Source organism: Leptinotarsa decemlineata, unplaced genomic scaffold (genome assembly GCF_025532065.1).
Source record: "Leptinotarsa decemlineata unplaced genomic scaffold, Ldec_3_MD MMD2_P_RNA_scaffold_2, whole genome shotgun sequence".
Taxonomy (NCBI): Eukaryota; Metazoa; Arthropoda; class Insecta; order Coleoptera; family Chrysomelidae; genus Leptinotarsa; species Leptinotarsa decemlineata.
Window position 1 is genome coordinate 28,518,974 of NW_027412529.1, and position 22,045 is coordinate 28,541,018.

Here is a 22,045-nt window from a genome sequence, read left to right on the forward strand (position 1 = left end):
ATCATAACAAAATTCAGAAAGCTTATCCTACATTTGTCAAAAAACTTTTTTTTCAAGTATTATTCTTGCTGGGAGTAAATTACGAGATATAAGGCACCTTTCACAATATTTTATCATATGTTCATAGAAATATATTATATTTTATAAGCTTTGTCAACTGCGTTGATATACAATTTGTTTAGTAGCTAGGTGATAGTAGTTGATGTAAGATAGTTGAATTAATGAACAGTTTTGGTTTGGTTCATTCTACTCATTCTTCCACAGTTTATTGGGTATTTCTAAAAGGTTATGGGCCCAGATCACGAATGAGTAACTGTTCTTGAAGTTAATAATAGAAGAAAACGTTCCAGAAAAAGCCAGCATCCCTGTATTGAATTTGGAGAAAATTGTGACTCTTCTAGTTGTCATTGTCACATTGGTTTTACTTCCTGAGGAAAACGTAAGGTTCAGGCACAGTAAGGAATAAAATGGACAAGTTTAAAAGTCTCAGTATCCAAAAGTTTGATGGCAGCAATTTCCAGTTATGGAAATTTCAAATGGAAATAATCTTCAGAGCTGAGGGTTTAATTGCCTTAGTTAATGGAACCAACCAACGTCCAAGTGAATTAGTTTGTGAGGAGAGAAAGGATTGGGATGATCTCAATGCGGAAGCAATGCTTCTGATATCTACATCGATGGAATTCTCCCAACTCCAAACTATAATGTCTTGTGGAACTGCTCCAGAAATGTGGACAAGAATCAAACTCATACACGAGCAAAGATCTTCTGTCAACAAAGTTATGCTAAAGCAGCATTTTTTTAATTATCAAATGTCCGAAACAGATACGATTGCTCAGCATATAAGCAAGGTTGAGTCAATGGCCCAAGCATTATCCGACGTAGAAGAAAAGGTGTCAGATCTTGATAAAGTTGCAAAAGTTTTGGGTAGTCTACCTCATAAATATAGCGCGTTTGTTACTGCATGGGACTCTTATGATGAGAACAAACAAACTTTTGATAACTTGACGGCTAGACTTTTGAAGGAAGAGCTGAGGTTAAGTCAAATGGAAGAAACTTCAAATGCATTTGCTGCTGTGAAATTCCACCATAAGAGAAATAATTCAAGTGTCGATAAAAGTAATTCCTCCAAAGCTAAGATCAAACAAAACATTGTGTGCTTCTATTGTAGGAAAAGAGGACACCTGAAGTCAGAATGCAGAAAAAGAATCAACAAATATGGTGAAAATAGTCGTGATAGTAATCAGGAATATAAAATTAATATAACAATCGAGAACACAATCAAGCACTAAATTCCGAAGAGAAGAATATTATAGCCCTTGGATGTGAAGATATTTGGCTTGCTGATAGTGCTGCCTCCAGACACATGACCTCTCACATAGAATGGTTTAATGAGCTAAAACCACTTGATTCCGAAATTGCCATTCAGTAAGGAGATAACTCAGTCATTCATGCTGATGGAATAGGTTCGATAGAACTAATAGCCTTAGTCAATGGTCGTTGAGAGTTTCGTACATTAGAAAACACGTTGTACGTGCCAGAACTGAAGAAGAATCTATTTTCAGTGGGAGCTGTAGCCAATAAAAACTTCAAAGTTATTTTCGATGAATCTAAAATCGAAGTAAGAAATGAGAAAGGCTTAATTGTCTCAGGAATCAAACAGACCAATCAGTGCCACAGAATGTTATTTGATGTTCCAGAAAATCAACAGAGTAATTCTGCACAAATACAGTCTGCAATGATGTGGCATGATCGACTAGGTCACATTAACTTTCGTTCACTGAAGGAAATGGCTGATAAAGGTCAATTACCAGGTACAAGAATAAGAAGTATAGATGGTCTATTCTGTAGCAGTTGTCATTTTGGGAAACAACAGCGGAGGCCTTTCATGACAAGTCATCATGTTCCAATTTGGAAACCAGGAGAATACATTCATACTGATGTCTGTGGCAAAATATCATGTACATCACTTGGAGGTGCAAATTACTTCATTCTCTTCAAGGACGAGTGTACATCGTATCGCTTTGTATATTTTGTCAAACACAAAAGTGATTTTTTCTCAAAATTCCTCGAATTCCAACAAATGATCAGAGGACAAACCAAAAATGAAATCAAGATCATCAGAAGTGACAACGGGTCAGAATATGTCAATCAGTCATTCAAATATCATTTTAATAAAAAAGGAATTATTCATGAAACTAGTGAGCCATACACTCCTGAACAGAACGGGAAGGCAGAACGAGATCTCAGATCAATTGTTGAAAGTGCAAGAACCATGTTAATCAAAAGTAAACTTCCTATGGATTTATGGGCAGAAGCAGTGAATATGGCTGTGTATCTATTGAATCGTAGAATTTCCAGAACTGATTACAAAACGTCATATGAAAAGTGAATAGGAAAGCAACCCAATCTCAGTCATTTACGAACATTTGGATCGGAAGCATATAATCACATTCCGAAACAGTTTAGACGTAAGTTTGACAGGAAATTCAATCAACAGTATCTTGTTGGATATGATGGATATGGTCCAAATTACAGAGTTTATGATCCAGATTCAAGAAAAGTCATTGTGGCGAGGGACGTAAGTTTCAATGAAGGTGTTTTCGTCAAAGAACTTCCAAGTCCCGACTATGCATCATTTGAGATAGAAAACCTGCAGGAAAATGATTCTGAGAGAAATTCCGTCCAGTTCACTGAAGAGGAAACTCTTTTAGAAAATGTCTCTGGAAACATAGAAACCGATTCCAACATGCAAAATCAAAATAAACGATACCAGTTGAGAACACAAAACACAAAAACCACTAAAATTCGGTACTATGTGCGGCTATTATCGATGAACCGCAAACTTACAAAGAAACAATTGAAAGCGAAGAAAAAGAAAAATGGCGGGAAGCAATGGAGGATGAAATAAAATCCCTTGATGAAAATGAAACATGAGTTCTAGAACCATTACCTCCCAATCGCCAAGCTGTCGGTTGTAAGTGGGTTTACAAGGTGAAAATGAAATCAAATGGACGAGTTGATAGATATAAAGCACGGCTCTGTGCTAAAGGATACTCGCAAACTCCTGGAATAGATTTCAATGAAACATTTTCTACAGTAATCAGGTTTGAATCTATCAGAATACTTTTGACGTTAGCAGCTGTCAGAAATTTGGAAATTCGTCAGTTTGACATCAAAACTGCGTGTTTGAGTGAAACTTTATCAGAAAATATATTCATGAAACAACCTGAAGGTTTTGAAAGTGAAGATCGTTCCTTGGTCTGCAAACTGAAGAAAAGTATTTATGGGTTGAAGCAGTTGCCCCGATGCTGGAACATGGAATTGACAAGAGTCCTTGCTGAATTTTCGTTCAAACAATTGGAAGTGGATAAATGCGTTTTTTATGGGAAAATGGAAAACGTAATTATATTTTTGGGGTAAATTTTCGTTATGTGGAAACCCGGCGATTTTGAAAAAAAATTTGACTGTACTTACATATTTTGATGCGTAGATTACGAATCCAAAAAAAAAAGCGGCGCTCTCCCTTATTTAAAAAGTTACGGCCCTTCAAAGTTCAGAAAAGGGCAACTTCTCAGCCTTCTTTTTCACTAAATAAACTATTTGAAAACACAAGCATTTATTCACTAGGTCACCTTTACACCTTATTCCTCCTTCTTCAACACTTTTCACTTCAATAATCAACATTTTTCTTATAAAAATGTTAAAAAATGTACGGAGCCGCTTTTTGGTTACATATCACTGTATTTTACGTTTTTAAGGTTAATGATATGGTTGGTATGACTGATGCAGTCCATATTCCTGAAGTAATTCAAATGTTTTTTACCTTCATTCTTTAGATCATAAATTGGTTTTTGGTGGTGTATTACGAATTTGAAATAGCAGGCGACGGCAAATACCAACCGCCTTTTTCTGAAATGTCACTAGGAACTAACCTAAAAATAGAATAATGTCACCAGGAGAAGCATTCGTTTATAAATTAAGTTTTTCATAAGAAAAATGTTGATTATTGAAGTGAAAAGTGTTAAAGAAGGAGGAATAAGGTGTAAAGGTGACCTAGTGAATAAATGCTTGTGTTTTTAAATAGTTTATTTAGTGAAAAAGAAGGCTGAAAAGTTGCCCTTTTCTGAACTTTGAAGGGCCGTAACTTTTTAAATAAGGGAGAGCGCCGCTTTTTTCTTTCGCTTTCGGATCCGTAATCTACGCATCAAAATACGTAAGTACAGTCAAAATTTTTTTCAAAATCGCTGAGTGTCCACATAACAAAAATTTACCATTTTTGGCATTGTACGTTGATGATGGACTAGTTCTGTGTGAATCAGTTCAGTTAATATATATTTTATTGAAAAACTGGCAGCCAAATAAATAAAAGGTATCTCCTGTTAGAAATGGTTGATTTTCAGTCATTACGTAACTTAATTTTTCTCTTTCGATTGCGAACGAAAATTCATACTAACTTTAATGCTTGGCATGGCTTATTGTTACTCAGACATTTTATCAATACCACCAAAAGCTCAGACGAAACGATCAATCGGAACCTGAATAGACGAAACGGGTTATATCATAAAATTGAAAATGCTGGATTTGAATTTAGCGAAATTCACATTAGCAGGATTCACGTTATTAGGTTTACCTGATCAATATGAGCACTTAGCAAGGAATTTGAGAGCCGATGAAGATGACCTGAATATGAGCAATTTGAAGTCAAAACTGATGGAAGAAGAAAGACGAATCGAAAGTAAGCTGAATTAAGAAAAAGATGAAGTTATAGCATTTGTGACGCAAATGACACAGATAATCTTTAAAAGTGAAAATTTCAAATCTACACGTGAAAAGCCATTCAACACAGCAGGCTCGAACCGGGATAGAGAAAATACTTTTGATACCACAAAACCCAGTTATTTATACAAACGTTTGACGTACTATAGATGTCTGGGGATAGGTCACATTGAGAAAAATTGTCCTTTGGAGTGGCAGAGAGAACCAATCAAACATTGTTCGACGCAGCACGATGTATGATGATTGAATCAGGTTTACATGGTAATAAGGATAAGGCGACTTTGAGGTAGTGTTTTGGGTTTGACTTTGAATGACTTTCATTCACACTTCATATTTTCACAGCTTTTTCGAACAATGTTCAAAATCGAATAACCTTGGGGGTTGACCTTGAGAATTTAGAATCGGGTCAAATCAACATTGAAATGACCTCTACATACGTCACATGATGTCGACAAGGTGACTTTGAAGAAGTCTTTTGAGTTCGACTTTGAACGAGCTTTATCTACGTCACACCCTTGAACTATGTCAGAAGGTGATACGGTCAATGTGACTTTGAGGTAGTGTTTTGGATTTAACCTTGAATGACATTTATTCACTTCTCATATTTTCACAACCTTCATTGATCCATGTGGTTATTGTGACTTTGAAATGACCTCTACTTATGTAAGATGATGACGACAAGGTGACTTTGAAGAAGTGTTTTGAATTCCAGCTTGAATGACCTTCACCTACGTCCCACCCTTGAACCACGTCACACTGAGAGTAGTGTGGGGCGCTACCACGACCACAACCGAATCATATAAAAGACGAGTTGTGATCGAGAACGTCGTCATTCAGTACATGAGAGCGCATCGAGATGAATTTCGAAAAAATCGCAGCTGTAGCTTGAATTTCGCTTCTCTTCTCACAGTGTCGTCTTTCATTAGCATATGAAACCAGATTACGGTTAAAAATATACATATTTTATCAAATAACCTATCTATATTGAATTTTATGAGAAAAATAGTTATGACAGAAGTTTTATGAAATCAAATACTCAACAATTTTGATTCCTATATTTTTTTTCAATAAATCGATATTTTTCGAAAAAGGGTGGAGGTCATTGTATCATCAAGTTTATTTTTGACTTCACGAGAAACTTTGTGATGAACAAAGTCATATAAAATTGAATTTCCTACAATTTCGACCCCACCATTTTTTTTTCATAGGATCGATATTTTTTTCGATTTAAATCTGAAATGAGTAGGGGGTGAAATCTCAAAATGGAATTATCTCATTCATTTTCAATTTCACAAGGAAAATTACAATGAACGAAGTTGTATGAAATGAAATGAAAGACGAAGAATTTTTTTTCCATTGTTTATTCAAAGATTACAAACAGCTTCTTGTAACCTTCCAATATCTACCAAACTAATTTGAGTGTTCAGCTGGGAACTTAGGGAAAATGAATGTTGATTATATCACCATGTCGTCAACTCCCTTCTTGATCCGCTTCTGGAGATTCTTCACACAGTTTTTGCTAATGTGGGCGACTTCGAGCCGGTACTGTTCCGTTGAATCACCCTCAACACGGTACTCCTTATTGAATTCGACGATGTCCTGACTTTCTTTTTCAATGTTGATTTCCACCTCTGACAATTATTCAGCCAGCAAACGCCTTTTTCGTTCGACTAGTTGTTCCTGTCGAACCACAAATCGTCGCTTGTGTGTGGCAATCTCTGCCAATCTCTCGTCGCTGCCCCGGATCACCAGTAGCTTGGTCTTTCTCTCTCGGCATATTATGCCGAGTTCTAGCACGTCGTTGACTAAGTTGCAGCTCCACTGCGGTGTCGGTAACTCCACCTCGCTGCCAGAGGGTGGGCAGGAAGTTGCCCCCTGAACAGTTGGCACAAGTATCGGTGGCGGAGGTACTATGGATTCCTTTCATTCCATATTTTCATATATTTCCGCAGCTCCGACTGCTTTGGTTTCACCTTCGGCTCCACCTGCTTCGACTTAGCGGCGGACACTATCTTCTTAGTCGGTTGGGGGACAGCAAACTCATTATCACTACCGCTTGCTGGTACTCTTCGAGCCCTTCTCCGCATCTTTGCTGGTGCTGCTCGTTTCGGGAAACGGAGTGGTTGAACGAATATCCTCCATTCTACTACATCCAGGTCTTGGAGTCGTCTCCATCACAGCTTCTCCAGGAAGGGGGCTGAGTGGGAGTTCTACATGGAATTCCGTTAGAAAGTCCACGATATTCTCTGGTAGCTCTGATCCCTGCACCAACATCACGTCCTGCCGAATATTAACCTTATCCTTCTCAGATTTATCGGTATCAGTAAGAAGAGACATACTCCAAACTAGAAATTCATAAATATATATATATATATATATATATATATATATATATATATATATAAATATATATATATATATATATATATATATATATATATATATTTATATATATTTATATATATAGACATTAATAATATATCTGAAGAATGGTTGGTTGGGTGAAAGGATCAAATTGAAACAATTGTTTTCTTGCCAACGTTTCGAATTTGATTGAATTCTTCTTCAGGGCTCTGTAACAATGTAGCTTCATAAACATACCTCCCACAAAAACTCATACGATAAGTATCGTTTCTATTACTCACCGAAAAGTAGTTTCTCCGTGTTGATATAACTATTTTGAAAAACATTAGACATATTAGATACATTTGAGAATAAAATTGAAAAAAATTGCAACAACTTCGACAGAACACCAACGCAAAGGGACATGAATGTATAGACTCCAATTACTTTTGTTACAATGGAACTATTTACAAACAAATTTTTCGGGTTGGTAATGGGTAATTGTATATTAACCATTTGTGCTGATTTGGTCATGGCATAACTACAAAATATATGCATAAAAAGTTAACAAATAAAAAAAAACACCCCAAGACATGCAATCTAATGTAGTGTACAAATTGAACTGTGGAAGGTGTCACAAATGCTATGTTGGTCAAACTGGCCGATATCATGAAACACGAGTTTCAGAACACATGAGAGACTCTGAGAAACTAAATATAAAAACTCCACAGCCCTGATTGAATATGAAAAAGGATTTGCACACATTTTTTGACCATCCAGCTATTCTAGATGTTCAACCCTATTTATCAAAAAGACTCTTAAGTTAAATGATATATATTCTCAAATGCGATAGTGTTGACACTAGAAGGGATGTTGATGGCCTGAATACCGCATATTTCAATTCGATAAGTAGAACATGTAGATAATTTACCATTTTTTTTACAATTTACCCCTTTTGTTGCAATTTTTTTATTTTATTTTTGAATGTATCTAATATGTCTAATGATTTTTGAAATAGTTATATCAACACGGAGAAACTACTTTTCGGTGAGTAATTTAATTAACCTCATTATTTCTCATAAAATTTAAACGATACTTATCATATAAGTTCATGAAACTACATTGTTACAGAGCCCTGGAGAAGAATTTGAAACGTTGGCAAGGAAACAATGGTTTATTTAAGAAAATAATTGATCTTGTTACCCAACCAACCATTCTTCAGAAAAATTATTAGTTCACTAAATCAGTTGACTGATTAATAATATACTCACAGTTTCGATTCGAAGACAATGACGACAACACTGAACACTCAAATCAATTTGGCAGATATTGGAAGGTTAGTAGAAGCAGTTTGAATGATGATAGCTTTCGAGCAGTTACACTTTTATATCTAAACCACTCTTAGCCTTTCTCCGCATTCCACGTCTCCTTCACCTGATACACAGTATTATTATAAATTTTATAATAATAATAATAATATTAACAACAATAATATTATAGAAAATACAAATGGGTACAAAAAATTATTTATTGGTCTAAATGAGGTTGTCAAACACTTATAGCCTACATTTCAGTATGTCGTCCTCCACGTTCAATACAAATTATGGTCCTTCTACTGACATCTGTTACTGCATTTTTAATAAATCGGGGATTTATATTTGCACGGCACTCGCGAATAGTATTTTCCAGATGTTGTATGTCAGTAAATGGTCTTCTTCGGTAAACTTTTTGTTTCAGGTAACTCCACAAGAAAAAGTTTAAAGGCGTCAAGTCGGGTGATCTAGGTGTCCAATAATGTTCCCAGTTACGTCCAATAACTTTGCCTCTGAACATTTGTTGGAGGGACTGTGATGTATTGGTGCGCCATCAAGCTGATATCATAGGTTGTATTTGATATTTGAAGGTAAATTATCTTAAACTTCACTAACCTCGTTATTTAAAATGTTGAGATAACCGACGGATGATGAATTTTCCCCAAAGAAAAATGGCCCAATTATTTGGTCGTTAAGTATCCCACACCATACATTAGTTTTGAAGGAATACTGATCACCACATTTAACTGTGGAATTGGGATTTTCTTGGGCCCATCATCGGCAATTTTGAGAACTCATCGTTCCATTTGAAGAGAACGTTGCCTCATCTGTCCATGAAATTTTTCACGGAAACTTTACATTTTCTTCTCTCTCTCCTTGAAACCAGAATGAAAACCTCAAACGAACATCAAAATCTCGTTCTTCAAATGTGTTAATAAATGTCGGCTTGTAAGGCCAAAATTTATTCTTTAATAAGATTTTTCTAACACTTTCTCTCTTGTAATCGGTATTTTTTATAATATCGGTTATGCTCGTTTGCCCGTGTTCAATAACCTTCAAACAAATATTAAGTTGGGCCTCCTCATCATATTTACTTGGATTTGCTGATTTGCTACGGATCCTGTTTCTTTGAATTTTAACATCATCCTTGACACAGTAGTATGTTGAACATTTTTTCCTGGATGCCGTCCATTAAAAATGTCAGCTACTTGCCGGTATGGTGTATTCTCACTACATATTGAAACTATTTCTATTCTTTCCTGAAGAGACAACATTATTGCAACAATAACTGTTAAGAATTTGACAAGTAAATCAACAATTTGACATTACCATAGCATGCATTTTGTTTGTCGAAACCTACTTAAAAATTTTATTCAACGTGATTGAGCATCCTTACCGCCCTAGTTAGTGTTTATAAATAATTTGTGAATACTGAATATTGAAATTTTAATGTAATTTCAACGCTAGTAATTTTATTAATACTTATTGCAGTTTTTGAGTTGTGTCTGCTTTTTCAAAAATTTTCAACAATTTTGAAGGAAATTTCATATCCTATATTATTTTCATTATCACAAATTTCATGAATCAAATTCATGAAAAATTTTCTTTAAATGAATAGATACCCACTGAGTTCATGAAAATTCATTAACAGAAACATAATAGGCAATTCCATTAGATTAGCAGTATTTTATACAATTTGTTCAATGTGATTTTGAAGTTTCCTACTTCGATGGTTTTGTTTTTTTTTTGTAAGAATCTCAATATTTTCAATACAAAAATAGCATGTATTTAGTTGGTATAAAAGAAAATAAAAAAACATATTTTTGCATACTAGCTTCCATTATAATAAACCTGTGATGTTATTAGACGTCACCCCAATGAGATTGTGTCTCCGGAAAATGTTTCCACACATTCTATAGCATGTAAACGAATATATTTTTCAATGCATCCAACATCCAATCCGTGAAAGAATACATAAAAAGTTAATTTACGATTATGGCCACTGATAAATAAGGCGATTCATGAGACGGGTTCTACCTGCCGAAATGTAGTGGATCTTTTATGTTTCATTAACAAAGAAAAAAACAGGATATTCTCACGGCTCACAATGGTGGACACCTTCAATGGAAATTATTAATGTCGAGTTTAAAGAAATGTATTGATTTTCGATAATCAGCGACCGCGAAGTAATTGATATAACTGCATTACAGTGATATGTCTATCAAAATTATTGAAGGTGGGGTTATAATGAATTAAATTTGTGATAATAAAAATAAGATAGAGACTCTCCACAGTTGATATCTACTTTCCAGGAAATAATATCCATGCTGATGAATACATCGATATTATTTCCAAGAAAGACACTTATATCCTGTACACATATTTACTCTCAGTTTCATTGCAATCTCGTTATTGAACAGAACATTCTCTCAACAATGAAATAATCTAGAAAATGCTAACAGTAATTAGGTAATTCAGTTTCCACTGTGTTATTCATTCTCATGAGTCGAATTTGAAATTTCAGAACTAGAAACCATATAAGTACCATTTCTAATTATATTATCAAACACAAATTATTCTCTGCCTCATTATATTATCAAACACTCAATGCATCCAACATCCAATCCGTGAAAGAATACATAAAAAGTTAATTTACGATTATGGCCACTGATAAATAAGGCGATTTATGAGACGGGTTCTACGTGCCGAAATGTAGTGAATCTTTTATGCTTCATTAACAAAGAAAAAAATAGGATATTCTCACGGTTCACAATGGTAGACACCTTCAATGAAAATTATTAATGGCGAGTTTAAAGAAATGTATTGATTTTCGATAATCAGCGACCGCAAAGTAATGGATATAACTGCATTACAGTGATATGTCTATTAAAATTATTAAAACTGGTGTCATGATGAATTAAATTTTGATAATAAAAATGAGATGGAGACTCTCCACAGTTGATATCTACTTTCCAGGAAATAATATTCAAGCTGAAGAATACATCGATATTATTTCCAAGGGAGACACTTGTATCCTGTACACACATTTACTCTCAATTTCATTGCAATCTCGTTATTGAACAGAACATTCTCTTAACAACAAAATAATCTGGAAAATGCTAACAGTTATGAATTCAGTTTCCACTGGCTAATTCATTCTCATGAGTTGAATCAGAAATTTCAGAACAAGAAACCATTTAAGTACCATTTCTCATTATATTATCAAACTCTGCGGTAGAGAATAATTTGTGTTTGAAAATATTATGAGGCAGAGAATAATTAGTGTTTGATAATATAATGAGAAATGGTACTTATATGGTTTTTTGTTTCTGAAAAAACACACACTTCATTCATGAATTCCGATTTTTTTTAATTTTTAATTTCCTATAATGTTATCCAATTTGGTACTGAAGAGCCTTAGGGCAAGTGTCTTAAGGCGAAACATCGGTGTATACCAGTGACGATGGCAGTGTTCTATGTGAGTGCAAGTTGTTACCATTCATTTAAAGTAGAACTCATGTGAATGATGTCTGATTTTTATTCCACAACGAATGTTTGAAATACGAACTGAGTAGAGAAAAGTATCTTCTGTATAAATCAGTGTTCATATAGAAGTATTTGTTTCGGAAGAATTTTTTCTTTCGTATAATTCTATGTTTATATGAAAGTAGCTGTTTCAGGAGGACTTTCTTTCAGTTTGTGTCTGAAAGTTACTTCTTTGCATGATCTACACATCCATGTATAGAGTTACTTCCTTCCTTTCTTTGGAAGACTCCCTCATCCTTCTTTTTTGTATCAAGATGAAGTAGTAGAAAGCCAAATACTTTCTTTCCCAAAAATTATTCGCTTCAAAAAAATATAACCCCTTCAATGCTATTATTGTATTGAAAATATTAAGATTCTTACAAAAAAATAAAACAAAACCATCGAAGTGGGAAACTTCAAAATCACATTGAACAAATTGTATATAATACTGCTAATCTAATGGAATTGAGTATTATGTTTCTGTTAATGAATTTTCATGAACTCAGTGGTATCTATTCATTTGAAGAAAATTTTTCATGCATTTGATTCATGAAATTTGTGATAACAAAAATAATATAGGTTATGAAAATTCCTTCAAAATTGTTGAAAATCTTTGAAAAAGCAGACACAACTCAAAAACTGCAATAAGTATCAATAAAATTACTAGAGTTGAAATTATATTGAAATTTCAATATTCAGTATTTACAGATTATTTATAAACACTAATTAGGGCGGTAAAGATGCTTTATCACGTTAAATGAAATTTTAAGTAGGTCTTGACAAACAAAATTCATGCTATGGTTGTGTCAAATCAGTGATTTACTTGTCAAATTCTTAACAGTTATTGTTGCAATAATGTTGCCTCTTCAGGAAAGAATAGAAATAGTTTCAATATGTGGTGAGAATACACCATACCGGCAAGTATCTAATATTTTTAATGAACGGAATCCAGGAAAAAATGTTCAACATACTACTGTGTCAAGGATGATGTTGAAATTCTGAGAAACAGGATCCGTAGCAAATCAATTAAAGAAAAAGCACACTCCAAGTAAATATGATGAGGAGGTCCAACTAAATATTTATTTGAAAGTTATTGAACACGGGCAAACGAGCATAACCGATATTATGAAAAATACCGATTACAAGAGAGAAAGTGTTAGAAAAATTTCATTGAAGAATAAATTTTGGCCTTACAAGCCAAAATTTATTAAATCCCAATTCGACAATTGAATGTCAAAACTAATGTATGGTGTGGGATACTTAACGACCAAATAATTGGGCCATTTTTTTAGGGAAAATTTATCATCCGTCGGTTATCTCAACCTTTTAAATAATGAGGTTAGTTAAGTTTTAGATAATATGCCTTCAAATATTAAATATAACCTATGGTATCAGCTTGATGGCGCACCAATACATCACACGGTTGCTGTAAAACAGTTCATCCAACGAATGTTCAGAGGCAAAGTTATTGAACGTAACTGGGAACATTATTGGCCACCTAGATCACCCGATTTTACGCCTTCAGACTTTTTCTTGTGAGGTTACCTGAAACAAAAAGTTTACCGAAGTAGACCATTTACTGGCATACAACATCTGGAAAATACCATTCGCGAGTGCTTTGCAAATATAAATCCCCGATTTATTAAAAATGCAGTTACAGATGTCAGTAGAAGGACCATAATTTGTATTGAACGTGGAGGACGACATACTGAAATGTAGGCTATAAGTGTTTGACAGCCCCATTTAGATCAATGAGTAAATTTTTGTACCTATTTGTATTTTCTATAATATTATTGTTGTTCAAAATTTATAATAATAATAATAGTTCTATCGAAATTATTTGCATTTTCTTTAGTTGCCTCTGCTTTTTCGAAATCAAAGGTTTGTTTAAGAAAATAGCCAAGTGATTGAAACTTTGCACCAATCATGATAAAAATTTTATAACGAATTTTTAATTTCTCTCTAAAAATGTCCGTATAAGTGAAAATGTAACAGAAAAGTTAAACTCCATGATGAGTTTGTTATGTATACAAGAATTGATGACAATTAACCGAACTTGTTTTTTAAAATAAAGGGTATATCTGTCAAAAATAAGCAAAACGTTAACTTTATCCTAGTTGCATAAAGTTTGACATATGGATATAAAATTGCCGTAGACACAACTTTTTCAAGTAACTTTTTGTTAAATTCGATCTAGAAATGCACTGTTTCAATTAAAAAAAAAAGTTGCATTTGACAAACACTGAACGTCAGTGGGTCGCAGTTGGCTGCATCATTTTAATTTAAATTCAAAGCACAGACAAGTGCCGGAGTTGAACTTCATTAAAACTTTTCAAAACAAATAGTTTCTCATATGGTGCGCACTTTAATGATGACACTGTATAATACTGGCAATCTGAAGGAATTGAGTATTTTGTTTCTGTTAATGAATTTACCCACTCCGTGGGTATCTATTCATTCGAAGAAAATTTTTCATGAATTTGATTCATGAAATTTGTGATAATAAAACTAAGATAGGATATGAAAGTTCCTTCAAAATTGTTGAAAATTCAATTTTATTCAACTTTGATCATTATGATTTGACTCACGATTATTTTATAGTGAGTGAGTATGAATGTTCAATACACACAAGGATTATAATAACTTTTGTGGGGGAAGTGAGATATGTGGAAAAAAAGAGATTTATTCTGATTTTAATGTTACAAAGTTTTTATCAGGTTTAAATAAAAAAAATAGATCCTACGAAAAACAAAAATTATAGAGTTCAAAATTGTAGGAAATTCCATTTTATACAACATTATCGATCACAATTTTTCTCGTAAGTATTCAGCTCCTTTATCAGTTGAAGTAGAGACAGAATGTGGAGGGAGGCTAGGAGTGGTTCAGATATAAAAGTGTTACTGCTCGAAAGCTATCATCATTCAAGCTGCTTCTTCTAACCTTCCAATATCTACCAAATTGATTTGAGTGTTTAGTGTTGTCGTCATTGTCTTCGAATCGAAACTGTTAGTATATCATTAATCAGTTAACTAATTCAGTGAACCAATAATTTTTCTGAGGAATGGTTGGTTGGGTAACAAGATCAATTCTTCTCTTGAAGAAACCATTGTTTTCCTGCCAACGTCTCGAATTCTTCTTCAGGGCTCTGTAACAATGTAGTTTCATAAACTTATATGATGAGTATCGTTTAAATTTTATAAGAAATAATGAGGTTAATTGAATTACTCACCAAAAAGTAGTTTCTCCGTGTTGATATAACTATTTTAAAAAACATTACACATATTAGATACATTCAAAAATAAAATAAAAAAATTGCAACAAAAGGGGTGAATTGTAAAAAAAGGGGGTAAATTATCTAGCTATTCTACTTATCAATCAATCAAAATATGTGGTATTCAGGCCATCAACATCTTTTCTGGTGTTAACACTATCGCATCTGAGGATATATCTCATTTTACTCAAGAGTCTTTTTGATAAATATGGTTGAACATCTAGAACAGCTGAATGATCATAATAAAAAATATGTGCATATTATTTTTCGCGCTCGATCAGGGCTGTGGCTTTTTTTTAAATTCAGTTTCTTAGAGTCTCTCATGTGTTCTGAAACTCGTGTTCTATGATATCATCCAGTTTGACCAACAGCATTTGTGACAGCTTCCACAGTTCAATTCGTACACTACATTAGATTGCATGTCTTGGGGTGTTTTTTGTTTGTTTTGTTTAAGAAAAATGCTTCCCAACTGTATTTTCATTAGAGAAGATTGGTAATGACTATCACTCCAAGTTTATGAGATTAATTTCCTATGAATGGAATTTTGTGATATTTGGGTTTCACCCCAGTATTTTGGGAAGAGGAACTTCTTTCTGACATTATTTTTCTAATGAGGGTTTTAGAAAAATTATTTTTTACTAGGTAATTCTCAATCAATTTGGGATTTTTGTTATGGAAATCAGAATTGGAAATGGCAGTTGCTCTAGATTTCAAATTCCTTATAATGTTGATTTTACTGTGGAAGTTATGTTTTGAAAAATAATTCAAAAATCTCTCAGAGAAAGTTGGTTTATGATAGCAGTCTATCTTTGAAATTCTCTTTCAGGGCTCTGTACCAATGTATTTTCATAAACATCATCTTTTCTAGTGTTAACACTATCGCATTTGAGGATATATATCATTTTGCTCAAGAGTCTTTTTGATAAATATGGTTGAACATCTAGAACAGCTGGAAGTTCAAAATCAAAAATGTGTGCATATTCTTTTTCATATTCAATCAGGGCTGTGGGTTTTTTAACATTTAGTTTCTTAGAGTCTCTCTTGTGTTCTCAAACTCGTGTTTATGATACCGTCCAGTTTGACCAACATAACATTTGTGACACCTTCCACAGTTCAATTTGTACACTTCATTAGATTGCATGTCTTGGGGTGTTTTTATTTGTTTGTTTACTTTTTATGCATATATTTTGTAGTTCTGCCATGACCAAATCTGCACAAATGGTTGATATACAATTACCCATTACCAACCCGAAAAATTTGTTTGTAGATAGTTCCATTGTAACAAAAGTAATTGGAGTCTATACATTCATGTCACTTTGCGTTGGTGTTTTGTAGGCTTTTTTTTAAATTCAGTTTCTTAGAGTCTCTCATGTGTTCTGAAACTCGTGTTCTATGATATCATCCAGTTTGACCAACAGCATTTGTGACAGCTTCCACAGTTCAATTCGTACACTACATTAGATTGCATGTCTTGGGGTGTTTTTTGTTTGTTTTGTTTAAGAAAAATGCTTCCCAACTGTATTTTCATTAGAGAAGATTGGTAATGACTATCACTCCAAGTTTATGAGATTAATTTCCTATGAATGGAATTTTGTGATATTTGGGTTTCACCCCAGTATTTTGGGAAGAGGAACTTCTTTCTGACATTATTTTTCTAATGAGGGTTTTAGAAAAATTATTTTTTACTAGGTAATTCTCAATCAATTTGGGATTTTTGTTATGGAAATCAGAATTGGAAATGGCAGTTGCTCTAGATTTCAAATTCCTTATAATGTTGATTTTACTGTGGAAGTTATGTTTTGAAAAATAATTCAAAAATCTCTCAGAGAAAGTTGGTTTATGATAGCAGTCTATCTTTGAAATTCTCTTTCAGGGCTCTGTACCAATGTATTTTCATAAACATCATCTTTTCTAGTGTTAACACTATCGCATTTGAGGATATATATCATTTTGCTCAAGAGTCTTTTTGATAAATATGGTTGAACATCTAGAACAGCTGGAAGTTCAAAATCAAAAATGTGTGCATATTCTTTTTCATATTCAATCAGGGCTGTGGGTTTTTTAACATTTAGTTTCTTAGAGTCTCTCTTGTGTTCTCAAACTCGTGTTTATGATACCGTCCAGTTTGACCAACATAACATTTGTGACACCTTCCACAGTTCAATTTGTACACTTCATTAGATTGCATGTCTTGGGGTGTTTTTATTTGTTTGTTTACTTTTTATGCATATATTTTATAGTTCTGCCATGACCAAATCTGCACAAATGGTTGATATACAATTACCCATTACCAACCCGAAAAATTTGTTTGTAGATAGTTCCATTGTAACAAAAGTAATTGGAGTCTATACATTCATGTCACTTTGCGTTGGTGTTTTGTAGAAGTTTTTGCAATTTTTTTTATTTTTTTCAATGTATGTCTAATGGTTTTCAAAATAGTTATATCAACACGGAGAAACTACTTTTTGGTGAGTAATACAAACGATACTTAGTATAAGTTTTTGTGGGAGGTATGTTTATGAAACTACATTGTTACAGTGCCCTGAAGAAGAATTTATTTAAATTCGAAACGTTGGCAAGAAAACAATTGTTTCTTCGAAAAAAACTTGATCCTTTTACCCAACCAATCATTCTTCAGATATATTATTAATGTCTATTATTATATTCCATTTTATTTATTTTATGAATTTCTAGTTTTCTTTTTACTGATACCGGTAAATCTGAGAAGGGTGAGGTGAATATCCTGCAGGACGTGATGTTGGTGCAGGGATCAGAGCTACCAGAGAATATCGTGGACTTCCTAACGAAATTCCATGTAGAACTCCCACTCAGCCCCCTTCCTGGAGAAGCTGTGATGGAGACGACTCCAAGACCTGGATGTAGCAGAATGGAGGATGTTCGTTCAACCACTTCCTCTTTCAAAACGAGCAGCACCAGCAAAGATGCGGAGAAGGGCTCGAAGAGTACCAGCAAGAGAGTGGCAGCGAGCGGTAGTGATAATGAGTTTGCTGTCCCCCAACCGACCAAGAAGAAAGTGTCCGCCGCTAAGTCGAAGCAGGTGGAGCCGAAGGTGACACCAAAGCAGTCGGAGCTGCGGAAATATATGAAAATATGGAATGAGAGGAATCCTTATCGGCAACCGTCGACGACCTTGACCCTGTGGCGAGCCTCTTCTACCTCTTGAATATCACCGTTTCAAAGTCCAAGACGGTCAATACGGAAAATCAGCCAGCGACGACGTTACAGATACCATCTACTGCATTAAACATTGAGCCAACCACCACCACGATATCTTTAGAGACCACAACTGGACCGCATAACCTACCAAAAGCCGGATCCATAGTACCTTCGCCACCGATACCTGTGCCAACTGTTCAGGGGGCAACTTCCGGCCCACCCTCTGGCAGCGAGGTGGAGTTACCGACACCGCAGTTGAGCTGCAACTTAGTCAACGACGTGCTCGAACTCGGCAGAATATGCCGAGAAAAAAAGACAAAGCTACTAGTGATCCGGGGCAGTGACGACAGATTGGCAGAGATTGACACACGCAAGCGACGATTTGTGGTTCGACAGGAACAACTAGTCGAACGGAAAAGGCGTTTGCTAGCTGAATAATTGTCAGAGGTGGAAATCAACTTTGGAAGGGGAAGTCAGGACATCGTCGAGGTCAATGAGGAGTACCATGTTGGGGGTGATTCAACGAAACAGTACCGGCTCAAAGTCGCCCACATTATCAACTGTGTGACGGATCTCCAGAAGCGGATCAAGAAGGGAGTTGACGACATGGTGACATAATCAATATTTATTTCCCTCAATTTCTCAGCTAAACACTCAAATTAGTTTGGTAGATATTGGAAGGTTAGAAGAAGCTGTTTGTAATCTTCGAATAAACAATGTGGAAAAGAGTTCTTCGCCTTTCATTTGATTCCATACAACTCTCTTCATTGTAATTTTCCTTGTGAAATTGAAACTGAATGAGATAATTTCATGATGAGATTTCACCCCCTACTTATTTCAGATTTGAATCGAAAAAAATATCGATCCTATGAAAAAAAAATAGTGAGGTCAAAATTGTAGAAAATTCAATTTTTTACGACTTTATTCATCACAAAGTTTCTCGTGAAGTCAAAAATAAACGTGATAATACAATGACGGAATGTCACCCCCACCCTTTCTCGAAAAATATCGATTTTATGAAAAAAATTTTTGGAATCAAAATTGTTGAGAATTCAATTTCATACAACTTTTGTCATAACTATTTTTCTTATAAAATTCAATATAGATAAGTTATTTAATAAAAAATGTATATTTTTAGCCGTAATCCGGTTTCATATGCTGATGAAAGACGACACTGTGAGAAGAAAAGCGAAATTCAAGCTACAGCTGCGATTTTTTCGAAATTCATCTCGATGCGCTCTCATGTACTGAATGACGACGTTCACGATCACAACTCGTCTTTTATATGATTCGGATGTGGTCGTGGTAGCGCCACACACTACTCTCAGTGTGTGGCGTAGGTGAAGGTCATTCAAGCTCGAATTCAAAATACTTCTTCAAAGTCACCCTGTCGACATCATGTGACGTAAGTAGATGTTATTTCAAAGTTAAAATAACCACATGAATCAATTAAGGTTGTGAAAATATGAGAAGTGAATGAAGGTCATCCAAGATTAAATTCAAAACAATACCTCAAAGTCACATTGACCGTATCACCTTCTGACATAGTTCAAGGGTGTGACGTAGATAAAGCTTGTTCAAAGTCGAACGCAAGAGACTTCTTCAAAGTCACCTTGTCGACATCATGTGACGTATGTAGAGGTCATTTCAAAGTTTAAATAACTACATGAATCAATGAATGTCGTGAAAATATGGAAAGTGAATGAAGGTCATTCAAGGTTCAATCCAAAACATTATCCCAAAGTCACATTGACCGTATCACCTTCTGACGTAGTTCAAGGGTGTGACGTAGATAAAGCTCGTTCAAAGTCGAACTCAAAAGACTTCTTCAAAGTCACCTTGTCGACATCATGTGACGTATGTAGAGGTCATTTCAATATCAATGTGACCCGAGACAGACTAAATTCTCAAGGTCAACCCCCAAGGTTATGCGACTTTCAACATTGTTCGAAATAGCTGTGAAAATATGAAGTGTGAATGAAAGTCATTCAAAGTCAAACCCAAAACACTACCTCAAAGTCGCCTTATCCTCATTACCTTGTGACGTACGTTAAGGATGTGACGTAGATCAAGGTCGATCAAGGTCGAAGCCATCGATGCGTCGAACACAGGCGCTCCCCCACCACCTCCACCAATTCCAACTCGATGTGTTGACAGAAGGCGATATAAGCAAACAGTGGTCGTTGAAACTTCACGGAGTGCAGACGTGTACGCTCTCTGTCACGATGGGTACTGTCCAAACTGGTGAAGAAGTACCGCTCATCAGTCGATGGATCTTCGTGATATGCAGACGTGTGTTTATTCTGTACATACAGGTACAGAGTACACATGAAGGACAATATCAAACCCTGACTTCACCATGTATGCAATCTAGTTCCCTAATCTCAAAGTTGAATTCCATGTTCAAGGTCATGTTTCATGAACATAACTGAAGGATGTAAACCCTGTACCGTGCATTCCCAAACACCAACCAAACGTCACTTTGTATCACACACATACACACAAAATCTCATATGAAAAAAAAATCTGAACGATCCATGCACCAGACACTTCAAGGTCACATCGCCTTGATGTTACTAAACAATAAAAAAAAGCAATTAATACGTCATAATGGTGAGGGGAGGCCCAGAACCGGCTGTAATCTACTACTCATGCTATGTTAGAAATCGCTGTGCAACAATTGCTAATCAGGGACAAAACCCGATACAAAAATGGAAACCGATGATATCCATTGATAAATCTCATTTACGGGTGTTTGGATGCAGAGCTTGGGCAGTGAACAAAACAAAAACAAGTAAATTCACCCCTAAAGGTATAAACTGCATATTTTTTGGCTATGATAGCAATTCTGAAACATAGAGACTGTGGAATACAAGAAAGGAAAAATCTTCATTAGCAGAGAAGTTAAATTTGAAAAAGACGTTTTCCAACGTTGCATAATAAACCAGATATTCCGAAAAATGCAAAAAATTGGTGGAGAAGAGGTTCGTAATATTAATATGGAGACGAATATTTTTGGTTTTGAAACAAATGGAGAAATATATTTACTCATTAGACTTAGCAGTGATCTGGAGGAGATGACTGAAGTAGAAGAAGAACGAATTATGATCGACAATACACCACAAACTATAAACATGGACAACGCAAACAAAAAAAATGAGAGAAAAAATGAAGAAAAATCTACTAAATCGTGTAGAATATCAAAAAAGCCTAATTGGATGCCAGATTACATAATCGACAAAGCACCATGTACATCAAAATTTTGTAATTAATCCAAAAATCTAGAACGATGGAAGAAACACACTATAATTCAGTCATTATAACAGAGGCATTAACTGGAAATAAATGATTGAATTGGCAAGATGCTATTGTGCAAGAATTTGATAAAGAAAAATCAGTTTTTTATTGACCTTTTTTGGGTATTTGTTACCTTCCACAATCTGAAAAATATAAAAATATAACTGCGAATATATTCGAATTTTTTATCCATTCCTGAAGACGGAGGCAGATTTTGGCCTCCGAAACTTAAAAGATAAGTATTATTTCTAAATAATATTTTTGATTGGCAAAATTGTTAAATACGACAAGTTACTGATAAATAGAAGATTTTTCTTTGTAAAAAATACTTTGATTTTTACGC

The 22,045-nt window shown here is 34.6% G+C and overlaps 1 protein-coding gene across 1 annotated transcript in view; it reads right to left on the reverse strand.

The window, feature by feature from the left end:
* Window positions 1–22,045, reverse strand: part of Oct-TyrR (Octopamine-Tyramine receptor) — a 1,115,181-nt gene that overhangs the window by 1,058,940 nt on the left and 34,196 nt on the right. The gene's annotated exons all lie outside the window — the stretch shown is intronic.